This window comes from Euprymna scolopes, chromosome 11, assembly GCF_053919585.1.
Source record: "Euprymna scolopes isolate OS-2025 chromosome 11, ASM5391958v1, whole genome shotgun sequence".
NCBI lineage: Eukaryota > Metazoa > Mollusca > Cephalopoda > Sepiida > Sepiolidae > Euprymna > Euprymna scolopes.
In genome coordinates this window covers 5,104,417-5,116,896 of record NC_136492.1, presented here as the reverse complement: position 1 = coordinate 5,116,896, position 12,480 = coordinate 5,104,417, and the positions used below count along the sequence as shown (strand labels likewise).

At 36.4% G+C, this 12,480-nt stretch overlaps 1 protein-coding gene across 13 annotated transcripts in view; it reads right to left on the bottom strand.

Moving 5' to 3' along the window:
• LOC145287750 (monocarboxylate transporter 12-like) overlaps positions 1 to 12,480 on the bottom strand; it is a 474,029-nt gene that overhangs the window by 82,671 nt on the left and 378,878 nt on the right. Inside the window, exon 1 of one of the 13 annotated variants that reach the window (XM_080135518.1) lies at positions 416 to 661. The exons of 11 other annotated variants lie outside the window; for them this stretch is intronic. The gene's annotated coding sequence lies outside the window, so the exon portion shown is untranslated. Of the gene's footprint in view, positions 1 to 415; positions 662 to 12,480 lie in introns of those variants that run through there. One more of the 13 variants, XM_080135524.1, reaches the window with a different exon arrangement.

Genomic DNA, 12,480 nt, shown 5'->3' with positions numbered 1-12,480 from the left:
TTTTTTGACAACTTCTTCGTACCTCTGTGGATTGTAAAACAAACCCTAATTTATTTATTTATTTATTTTTGGAGAGTAAAATGAATGAAAAAGCGGACATTATAAATTGGAAATTCCACGGTGGAAGTTTCTTCCCTTACATCGGAGCCCCCCCCCCATTCGTTCGGAAAAAAAACAAAAAAATAAAAAAAAAAACAAAGAAAAACAATAACACATTACGAAACCGAAAAGCGTTGTTGGTTTCATGCCAGGTTTTGAAAACAAAAAAAAATCTAAATTCTTAAATATCAAAACCAAACCAAAAACATGTCGGATAAAATAATAAACGTTTTTTTTCCGCCTTTTCGAGTTGTTTGTTTTCCAAGTGAAGAAACAAAGGAGAAAGAAAGAGAAATTCGACTTCGACATTATTTACCGTTTGAGTATTTCGCTATTAAAAAGAAGGAAGGATTCCTCGTTTAAGAATCCGACCTGTGTTTATTCCTTTATGGTCACCCGATCAAACTGTTGTATTTTTAGGAATAACAAATGTTAAATAATCCAAATTTTGTGCCACGGTAGAAAAATCTCCGGAGAACGATGGTACATTCCGAGGGAAACGAGCAACAACCAGAAAATGTTGTTTCGATGTCGGACTTTTTTTTTTTTGCTTTTTGGCTTTCTTTGTGCTTTTTAACAAGAAAACATTGATTATCTCCCTTGAAAGTTCCTCTTTTTCCAACCACAAAATAATAATTACACGTGTCCATAACAATTGAAATATATATATATATATATATATATATATATATATTTTTTACATAGGCATCACCACATTATCAAGGCCCAGAGGCCACTCAAGGATAAGGGTTAAAGAGTGTACAGTAGAAATTGAACAATATAGTAATCATTAGTAATGAAAATTTGGTAAATTTGATAACTTATATGGAACGGCTCATCAAGAACTTATTTACTTTAGACTTGAACACAACCATATTGTTGTCAGCCGGAAAGCAGGAAAACGGAAGACAATTCCACAGGCGTGCAGTTCTAAGAAAGAAGCTTTGTTCATGGAATCTACGTTTAGGTTTAGGCACAGATAAAGAGTGGGGGGAATTATTGATAGTGTTTACAGCTAGACGAGTGTTTCTTGTGAAAGTTTGGCGAGGGGGGACCATAGATTGAAGCTCAGTTGAACACTTTCCATGAAAATAAGGATACATCAGAGACAAACTCGCAACATCTCTTCTGTGAGATAGAGGTTGCAAGGAGGAGAAAAGGACATCTACGAGGCTACGAAGTCTATTTTGAACTCTATCAAGGCAGGACAAGTCCTTTCTAGCAGCTCCTGCCCAGATGTGGCAACAGTATTCCATCCTTGGACGTACCTGGCTCTTATATAGATAGAGAATAGCATCAGCAGTGAGATATTTACTGGATCGATAGAAAGATCCCACCATTTTTCCAGCGGCCTTGGCAACAGATTTGATGTACGTGTTCCATTTAAGATCAGGAGTAATGGTTAAGCCCAGAAGCTTGTCAAAACTTGAGGCCTCCTGAAGACGAGAGCCATTCATTTCAATTGATGCCAAATGTGGATTAGAATGTTGATGATGTAAAGAGAGAAGCTTGGTTTTAGATGCATTAAAAGTAACCAGCCACTCCTTTCCCCATTGTACTACGTGCTCAAGATCAGAGGAGAGAGAATTGGAGAGAACTTGGTCGTTTACTGTCTTAGATGTGCTACCATAAATGGTAGTGTCGTCAGCATAAATGTCTACAAATGATGTAAGGATGTGATTTGGAAGATCATTAATGTAGATCAGGAAAAGAGTTGGGCCCAGGATAGACCCCTATATATATATATATATATATATATATATATATATATATATATATATATATATATATATATATATATATATATATGAGCAAACAATCCATTTATCTAGTGTTTCCTTTTCAGATTAAATATGTTTTTAACTCATTTCAAAGTGTTTTTTTTTTAACATATTTCATTAACTGTTTGCTCATATTATAAGCTCTATTTCCTATTTGGTATTATCGAGCTTTTATATCTGGCTGAGATAATTTTATAAATATTAATTCTTTAATATTTATAATTTACTTTAATTTTACCATCTTGGATCATTTTGGTAAATTCAATTGTAATTTTCATTTTATATTATATATATATATATATATATATATATATATATATATATATATATATATATATATACTTTATGCAAAATATGAAGTGATATATTTTTTTGAATTTAGGAAAATTTGTCAATGAAAGATTCGTTAGCGCACGTATGAAAGCGAAAGCGACATCTTCTCCTTAATTTTTTTTATTTTCGTCTTTTTTCAGTGGATTATTAATCTATCAGATATGTATAAAGAAAAATCAATATTTAACATTTTTAAGGGGTGCTCCTTTTATTTTTTTACGACCTGCCCCAGCGGAGTATAAACACCCCCAACCACCCCATGTTAAGAACGGCTTTCGGAATAACCCCCCCCCCCCAGCTCCCCATGTTAAGAACGGCTTTCGAGGTTGGGTGGGGTGTTAATTCCGAAAGCCGTTCTTAACATGGGGTGGTTTGGGGTGTTTATAATACGTTGGGGCACGTCGTAAAAATTTACCGGGCTCCGTTTCCAATACAACGTTTTAGTAACAATAACATCGATCGCCCATTTAGGAAGCATCGACTTTTTTTTCAGCCAAATTTCGAAGTCAGCTCCCCTTTTTTAATGCGTTTTTGACATTTAAAATTTAAATTCTAAAAAACTAAAGCTGAAAAGATTTTTTAACGCCAAATTGCTTAAAAAAATAAAAAAATGCGTGACCGATTTACGAGAACATTGTATTGGAAACGGTATCAGAAGTTTTGTAGGAATTTTTGACACCCCTAACACGAAACTGCGAATAAAATATAAAAATCTCGTAATTTCTCCGTTAAAAGTGGGTTATTTATTTTCTTTATGGATTATACTTCCAAAATAAACGATTAAAGTTGTTTTAAAAGTAATAGAAATATATTTTTTTTAAAACAGTAATGAATTTTCCGAACTCAATATTTTTCAATTTTTAAACTTTAAAAATCTATCAAAATTTTTCTATTGATTCTATTTTTACGATATTTTCAGGGTCAATGTGAAATTTTATGTTCTTTCCAATAAACCGAATATTTTAGACAAACGTTTTTTTTTATATTCACGCCCCCCCCCATTTTCAAGTTTCTATTAAAAAGTAAATAATTAATTTACTCACAAATTGAAGAGAAAAGGTCAATAAATAATATATTCAAATTTAAAACAAAAAAAAAGTAGTGTTTTTTAGAATTTTACGTGTAAAGTTTGAAGTTTAAAACCTTTTTTTAAACCACGTTATTTTTTTTTTTTATTTTTATTTTTTTTTTAAAAATGGAACCTTGGTCCTTGCTCCTTTAATTGAAAAAAAAATTAGGGCTTGAATTACATTTTTCGAGGAGTTATAAGCTTGGAAAGATGGGGTGGAATTATTCACTATTTTCACGAAATTTCTGACACACCTAGCAGAGCGGAGCGCAGCTGCAGCCCTTAAAAATGTTAAGTATTGAATTTTTGTTAGATATTTTTTTATAATCTGGTAGATTAGTGATCATTCGATAATAATCTGCTGGAAAAAAAAAAAAAAAAATTATAGAGGGGGGTGGGTACCGCTTCCATACGTGCGCCGATTATTCGTCCATTTTTGCTCGGTAGAAAAATTGGTCCATTTATTGAATAAATATCGATTGAAAACACATTTTATGACCGTTCTTGAAGATATTGTTTTCAATAGAGAACACCCATCACATAATATTGTTTATTGTTTAAAAAAGATAAAATCGATTTTTATTTAAGTGTTTGTTTTCTACCTAACGGGAGATATATATTGTTTTAACTTATTTTTAAGCGTTTATTCAGTCCAAAAAAGACACTACAACCCCATAATATTTTGAAAAAATATTAATTACTTAGTTGTTTTAAAAAAGATAAAATCGATTTTTCTGAGTGTTTTTAATAGTTCCAAAAATATTGGTGCTTGTTAAGAAAGTGTCAACAAGTAGTTTTTTTTTTTTTAAATATGTCATTTTAAGCAAAAACAAGCCACGCATGCATGGTCCCCCTCTGGTGCTGCATGTGAAATGACGCCACAAAAAAATAGTGTAGAAATAATGAAGGTGAGAAGTGTGAAGGGCCAACGTTGCCTTCACATTTTTGCCAAGTTTCAGAAAAATTTAATGGATGAGACAAAAGTTATTGGGGTAAAAAGTGTCATTTTTTGCAATTTTCGGGCATTTGTGACCCCATTTGAGCTCTTGGGTATGGACAAAAGGTGCAGTTTCATGCCTTAAGACATGTATATTTGAATTCCACACCATGGAAAACCACTATATATCAAGAAATACCATAGAAAACCACTATATATAAACATAAATATCAAGTTTTTGAGTAATATGAAAAAGAGCCCCAAAAAGGCATGTTCGCATCCCTCTAGGACTTTTAGGGCTAAGCCCTAAAGGTCCCAGATGGATGCGAACCAGAATTTTGCCAGGGTCACCCATACTGAATTTATATTAAAAACAATGGCCTCCACATTTTCGCCAAGTTTCAGGAAAATCTAATAAATGGATCAAACGCTATGGGGCAAAAAGTGTCATTTTTCGCCATTTTGGGGCATTTTTTACCTCTTGAGCCCCTGGATATGCTGAATCCTAGTGTAAATGGAAAACGGTGAAATTTCAGACTTTAACACATGTATATTTGAGTTGACCACCGTGAAAAACCTCTATATAGTCAGACATATCAAGTTTTTGTTGAGAAATATGAAAAAAATGTCACAAAAGGAGCGTTTTTAGCACTATAAGTCCCCAGGGATGCAAACCAGAATTTTGCCAGGGTCACCCATGCTGGATTTATATTAAGAACAATGGCCTCCATATTTTGGCCAAGTTTCAGAAAAATCTAATGGCTGGATCAAAAGTTATGGGGCAAAATGTGTCATTTTTGGCCATTTTAGGGCATTTTTGACCCCTTTTGAGCCCCTGGGGATGCAACGGGAATTTTTTTTTTTTTACTGTGCACATCTATTTAATGAAATACAATTTGTGGCAAAATTTCAGAAAAAAAACAATGAATGGTTATCTGACAATCATCTGGATTAACGGACCCCACTAAAAACATAGGTCCCTCTCCGATAAATCAGGAGACCAACAGCAATACTTACTTAAATATGTCGAAAATAGTAATATATCAAAAAATTATGAAAATTCATCGCTAAATGGACGAATTTTCTATAGACGAATCTTCCGTAGACGAATTTACCATAGACAAATCTTTTTGGCGAACCTCTATTTTTTTTTTTTTTTTTCAATTTTTTAAGCGGATTATTATCGAATGGACACTGGTCTACCAGATTATTTTAAAAAATGAAAAAAAAAAATCAATATTTAAATATTTGTAGGAGGTGCTCAGTTTCTAATGCAACGTTCTAATCAAGAAATTTGGCCTAAAAAACGTTGAGTTATTCTACAATGGATGGTCGAAGTTAGCCTTTTTAAAGCAGCTTAGCCTTTTTTGAGAATATATCTATATGCAAAAAAGGCTAAACTAATTAAAAAAAGGCTAAATTCGCGAAATTTGGCCTAAATACTCCGAAAGGTTATAAAATGGGAGATCGATTTACTAAAACGTTGCATTAGCAACTAAGCACCCACTACAAATGTTTAAATTTCATTTTTTTTTTTATAATCTGGTAGACCAGTGTCCATTAAATAATCAGCTGAATAGAAGGCAAGATTCGGGTTTGTATTACTGTACACAGATTCGAAAAATTTGTCAAAAAACAAATAGGAAACTCAGATCATACGGTATCACTGGAAAAATATGTAACATAATTAAATCCTTCTTAGATAAGAGAAAAATCCAGGTTGTCATCGATGGCCGTACATCTAAACAATATGATATAAATGCGGGAGTGCCTCAGGGGTCTATCCTTGGACCTCTATTATTCTTAATATTTATAAATTACCTCCCTGACAAAATTGTTAGTGAGATGGGTATATATGCTGATGACACCTCTATAACAGACACGACAGGAAAACAAATGAACACATATCTAAAGAAATGGCAGAAACACTAGAGGATGACCTCCAATCTGTAGTAGAATGGGGACAAAAATGGATGGTCACATTCAATGCTGCCAAGACTAAACTTGTTTCCTTCAATAATTACAAGAAACCTTCCCTACCACCAATAGCAATGGCCAAAGACTATCTGAAAGTACATCTTTTAAACTCCTCGGCCTAACGTTCACAGGAAACACGAGTTGGAACAATTACATTGAGAGCATTGCCAGGACCGCTGCGAGGAAGGTGGGTTCTCTCTACTGTGCTAGAAAGCTACTAACGCCCGAAAGTATCCTATACCTCTATAAGGCCACCATTCGCCCATGTATGGAGTATTGTCGTCATATTTGAGCTGGTGCATCTGCTTATAGTCTCTCGCTTCTGGACAAGGTCCAAAAGAAGCTGTCATCTAAGCTTCAGCCTCTGTCACATCGACGAAATGTTGCATCCCTCTGCCTGTTCTACAAGTACTTTAATGGTGAATGCTCTGACGAACTGCAAGCACTTGTACCCCCTCGACATAAATACCCCTGACAGACCCAACAAGCAGCTAAATCCCACCCTTTCACAGTAGAGATCCCTAGACGTAAGAGAGCCTTCTACTCCAGTAGTTTCTTCCCCAGAACCGCAAGACTTTAGAACTCCCTTCCGGGTTCCTGCTTCCACAACTGTACTGACATGCAGAAGTTCAAGTGGAACGTGAATCGACATCTTGCTGCCCAACTCCCTACATAGTACCACTGTAGCTTATGTCCCTGATAGTAGCCCCCTACTTCAAAGTGGCGATGTGCCTTGTTTGGGGTGAAAATGTTATAATAAAAAATATAACAAATAAATGTTACCAAAGGCAAGATAAATTACTTTTCTACCTTACTGGATATGTTTTTAGTGTTTTCATTTAATGTAACATGTTTATTCAGCTCGAAAAACATACAGTGTTTACCGATGTATTGGAAAGTTGAAAATAGCCGCCTGACTCTCTCTTTAAGATGGTAAGTTTGGGAAAAAGCGTTAAAAATAAAAAACTAGACAAAATACTGTTAAAAAACTCGCTCAATATATGTTAACGTGACATAGGCGACCATTAAAATACTTGTTAAACAGGCAGAGGAATGCAAAATTCTGTTGATGGGATGGCGGTTGGAACCTAGCTGACTGTTCGGGACCTATTAGGTTAGAGACTCTCTTTTGAACCCTGTTTAAGAGTGAGAGACTAGTGACAGACGTACCAGCCCAAATGTGACAACAATACTTCATACATGAGTGAATGATGGCCTTGTAGAGATACAGGATACTCTTAGGCGCAAGTAACTTTCTAGCACGGTAGAAAGAGTGCAACTTACTAAATGTACAAAATCTGGTGGGATCCTTCCACCGCTCCAGAAGATATCTCACTACTGATGCAATTCTCTATCTATATAAAAGCCAAGTACGTCCAAGGATGGAATACTGTTGCCATATCTGGGCAGGAGCTGCTAAAAACAGCCTATCCTGCCTTGACAGAGTACAAAATAGACTTTGTGGCTTAGTGGGGGATGTCCTTTTCTCTACCCTGCAACCTCTCTCCCACAGAAGAGACGTTGCGAGCCTATCCTTGTTTTAACGTTATTTCCATGGCAGGTGCTCGTCTGAACTCCAATCTCGGGTCCCCCCTCGCCAATCTTTCACGAAAAACACCCGTCTAGCTGAATCCACTGTGAAAAATTTCCCCCACTCTATATCTGTGCCTAAATCAAAACGCGGATTCCATGAACAAAGCTTCTTTCTTAGAACTGCACGCCTGTGGAACTCTGTTCCGTCTGCCTGCTTCCCTCCGGACTACAACTTGGATGTCTTCAAGTCTAATGTTAACAAATTCCTAATGAACTGCCCCCTTAATTAAACACTTCATCAAATCTCCACACTAACGTAATGTACTTGCAATAACCCTTATCCCTGAGTGGCTTCCGGGCCTTGATAAGTGGTGATCACTGTGTAAAAAAAAAAAAAAAAAATACTTTATCCTTTACGTCATGGGTCAAGATGAGAACAGTTGTCTGAATAATCCAAACCATACGAATTAACACTCATCTCAAAAATACAGAAAGATAAGACATTTACCGATTTGTAATAGCAATTTTATTTATTTTTTTTTACAGTTCAATTTTAAAAACAATTGAACTGACATGCAAAAGAGGAAGATTTGGAAACCCTGTTTTAAATGGATACTAGCAGGGAAACCTGGCGTTGCCCGGGATCGAATGATGATCAGCTTCATCCTCCCATATTTTTTATTGTCATCGAAATCGGTGAAATCACCCATTTTTAAAAAAAAAAAATCCGATCGATTGATTGCCTGCTCTTGCATCATACTTCGAATGTGCTCTAAACAGAAACATTAATTTTGATTGCGCCCCTGTCATATCAAAGAACCTACTGTTGATTTTATATGCCTGTCCTTACTGCTTGCGCGGTGATAATGGCTTCAATCTAAGTTTAAAATGAAAAAGTCAAGTATCATTGTAAAATTGTGCTTTAAACAGAAATACTCATTTCGAACGCTCCCCTATCATACCAAAATATCTACTTTTGATTTTATATGTCGGGCCTTTCGTCTTGTGTGATAATAAAACTTCTCAAATGCACTCGTGATGCTCATTTTTTTTGTTGTTTTTTTACAAAAGAGTCACCATTTATCAAGGCCCTGAGGCCACTCGAGGATAAGGGCTATTGAGTGTACAGTAATCAATAGGATAATATCGTAGTAGTCATTTTTAATGGAAATTTGGTAGATTGGATTACTTGAGGGGGCGGTTCATCAAGAATTTGTTTATGTTAGACTTGAAGACAACCAAGTTGTAGTCAGCGCTAAGAAAGAAGCTTTGTTCATTCTTTCGATTATCGATACTTATCAAAGACATTCCAATAAAAAAAAAAAAACTATCCAAAGAACACTGCCAGGCACATAAAGTACTTTTGTGTAAAATTTCATAAAAACCACCTCAGCCGTTTTCTAGTGCATAGGAAATGAACACACACACACACACACACACACACACACACACACACACACACACACACACACACAATTCCTTTTATATAATAGTAAAGATTTCAACCCGTAAACGGGGCGGGGGGGGGGGAAGAAAAAAAAAGGACATTTTTTTTTCAATGTAAAGACGAAAACTTGTTAAGGTTGTTAAAAATGTGGGTCACAATCTGGATCTCAACTTCAACCATGTGACCATGCCAAACCCACTTGGGACGGAAACAGTGAAGCTATTTTTGTAACAAACCTCATGATTTGTGATGGGTTTAAAAAAAATAAACATTTTTTCTTTTTACAATCGGATCACTACTTATCGAGGCCAAAAACCACTCGAAGATGAACCAGCACAATTGTCAGCCGGAAGATGAGTACTAACATTAATGAAAAGAATTGCGTCTGATTACTAATTTACAGCAAGAATTGGGGGTTCTCAGGTAGTTGTTGTCTCCCCAATTCTACCTTCACCTTTTCTGGCTCACATGCCACTTTTCTGAGCTATATGGATGCCTGACGTTGCTCGGTCATAAAATACGCTTAAACATTATATTTTAACTAGCAAAAGTACCCGTCGTTGACTGGGTTCAAAAACAGCCTACAGAAAATGGACTCTGATTTATGAAAGTATGATAGGTTATGAAAAGGAAGGGTTGTAAAGAGATAGCTTCGAATTTGGGGTATCAAAACCAAAACAAAATATGATGAAAGTAAAAATAAAATAGATAAACCCCATAATTTATTATACCATACCTGTTCACACTGAAACACTTATCACAATATTCTGTGGATCTATATTAAAAAACCGTGTTAAACTTTGTGATATATTTCCATTCTATGGAGGTCAGGTGCGAACGAACGCCTCATAATTTTATTGTACCATATTTCTTCAAACTGAAACATAATTATCAAAGTATACTTATGCAGATAGATATGAAAAGTCTTTATTAAAGTTTGTGCCTATTTCCATTCTATGGAGGCCAGGCGCAAACGCAGACCCCACAATTTTATTATACCATCCCTATTTAAGTTTAAACATACTTATCAAAGTATTCTTATGTACATCTATATCAAAAACACCTGTAAACGTTTTTTTTTATTTAAAAATTTTTTTTATTTCCATACTTTGTGGACCAGGCATGAATCAGTTTTTTTAAAATAGTCAACCATATAGGAGCCTATTCGTGACCAGACACACACACACACACACACACACACACACACACACACACACACACACACACACACACAGACATTCAGCTTTATTTATTTTTTTTTTTTATTACATGGGGGGAGGGGTCACCGTTTATCAAGGCCTGGAGGTCACTCAGGGATAAGGGTTATTGCGTGTACAGTAATCAATGAGATAGTATTGTAGTAATCATTAGTATTGGAGATTTGATAGAGTGTCTTACTTAAGAGGGCGGTTTGTCAGGAATTTGTTTATGTTGGATTTGAAGACATTCAAGTTGTAGTCAGGTGGGAAACAGGCGAATGGAAGAGAGTTCCACAATTGTGCACTTCTGAAAAAGAAGCTCTGTTCATGGAATCTACATTTGGATTTAGACACAAATAAAGAGTGGGGAAAATTATTGACAGTAGTTTTAGCTAGACGGGTGTTTCTCGTGAAAGATTGAAGAGGGGGGACCAGAGATTGGAGCTCAGACGAGCACTTGCCATGGAAATAACGATAAAACAAAGATATGCTCGCAACGTCTCTTCTGTAGGAGAGAGGTTGCAGGGAAGAGAAAAGGGCATCCCCCACCAAACCACGAAGTCTATTTTGTACTCTGTCAAGGCAGGATAGGCTGTTTTTAGCAGCTCCTGCCCAGATGTGGCAGCAGTACTCCATCCTTGGACGTACTTGGCTTTTATACAGATAGAGAATTGCATCAGCAGTGAGATATCTTCTGGAGCGGTAGAAAGATCCCACCATTTTCCCAGTGTCCCTGGCAACAGATTTGATGTACGTGTTCCATTTCAGATCAGGAGTGAAGGTCAAATCCAGAAGCTTGTCAAAACATGGAGCCTCCCCAAGACGAGAGCCATCCATTTCAATTGATGCCTGATGGGGATTAGAGTGTTGATGATGTAAAGATAGAAGCTTGGTTTTGGATGCATTAAAAGTGACCAGCCACCTCTTCCCCCATTGTACCACGCGCTCAAGATCAGAGGAGAGAGAATTAGAGAGAACTTTGTCATTTACGGCCTTTGATGTGTTGCCATAGATGTTCGTGTCATCAGCATAGATGTCAACGAATGATTTAAGTATGTGTTTTGGGAGATCATCGATGTAGATCAGGAAGATAGTTGGACCCAGGATGGACTCCTGGGGCACTCCAGCATTAATACTGTGGGCCTCTGATTTTTGTCCATCGATCACTACTCTTATGAATCTATCAGAGAGAAATGATTTAATGATTGAGAAAACATTTCCAGTAATACCGTAGCTGGAAATCTTGTGAAGTAGGCACTTATGCCATACCTTATCAAAGGCCTTCGATATGTCAAGAGCAATTGCCCTGGAAAGGAAACTGTTGTCAAGAGATTCACTAATCCTATGTGATATAACCGTTAGCACATCTGCTGTAAATCTTGCAGAGCGGAAACCATATTGCATGTCACTAAGAAGGTTGTTTCTGTTGAGGTGGTTGACTACTTCTTTATTTAATATGGATTCCAGCAACTTACTCATGACACACAGGAGACTTATTGGTATTTAGTGAGAGGGAGATGACTTTTCACCTGGATTCTTAAATACAGGGCATACTGATGAGGTTTTCCAGGGTGTTGGAAAGCACTTCTCCTTAAGGCAACACGTAAACAGTTTTGATTAGAGCTTTTTCAACACTATAATTGGAATGCCATCAGGGCCAGTTGCTTTACTGGAATCAAGGTTCTTGATTAGCTTGGCGACCTCACGCACAGATATTTGTATGTTGCATAGCGTGTTGTCTGTTATAGGAGGAAATACAGGGAGTTGATGGCCATTGTCACATAGGGTAGAATTAGCTGCAAAGTTCTTGGTAAATAGTTTGGCCTTGTCTGATGCTGACGAGATGACCTCAGGTCCATTGATGATAGTTGGGATAGAACGCACACTTCTGTTCAAGATCCTGTTTGCTAGTTGCCAGAACTGGTGGGAACCAAACCGCTGCTCAGCTACTTTGGATTTAACAGACTGAGCATATAGCTCTCTTGCATTTTTTATTACTCTTTTACAGTGGTTGCTGGCAGTTCTGAAAGCAGCTTTAGTCTCAGTACATCTATTACGTTGGTAGCTATGGAAAAAGTCATTTCTGTGTGCGATGGCAGCAGCAC